Source organism: Oryzias melastigma, linkage group LG6 (assembly GCF_002922805.2).
Source record: "Oryzias melastigma strain HK-1 linkage group LG6, ASM292280v2, whole genome shotgun sequence".
Taxonomy (NCBI): Eukaryota; Metazoa; Chordata; class Actinopteri; order Beloniformes; family Adrianichthyidae; genus Oryzias; species Oryzias melastigma.
The window spans coordinates 26690889-26691283 of NC_050517.1; positions in this window are offsets into that span (position 1 = coordinate 26690889).

Consider the following 395-nt stretch of genomic DNA (forward strand, 5'->3'; position numbering starts at 1 on the left):
GGACTCATGTGAAGGGAGTGGATGTATTGTACTTTGAAAGTTTCAGATCTGAGAATAAGTTTAGATTATTTTGTTCTTCATCTGATGAGAGATCGGGTTCATTTTGGCTACATTTTGTCTTTTTGTTCCATTTTGTTTAGTTTGTCTTCATTTAAAACACTTTCTTTCTGTTTCTGCAGTTACAATTATATTAGTTACTCCAGCATTTATTTACTTTTATCTATAGACTTATTAACTGTTGTTTCCTTAATTCCTGTTTTTTTTCCTTCTTTGTATTTTTGTGGTTTCATTTTTTTTCAATTCATTAATTTCTTTCAAGTTTTATTCTCTTTTCTAATAATATTTACATTTCAAAGTGAATTAGATTTTTGTCAAGTTCTCCTTCACATATGATC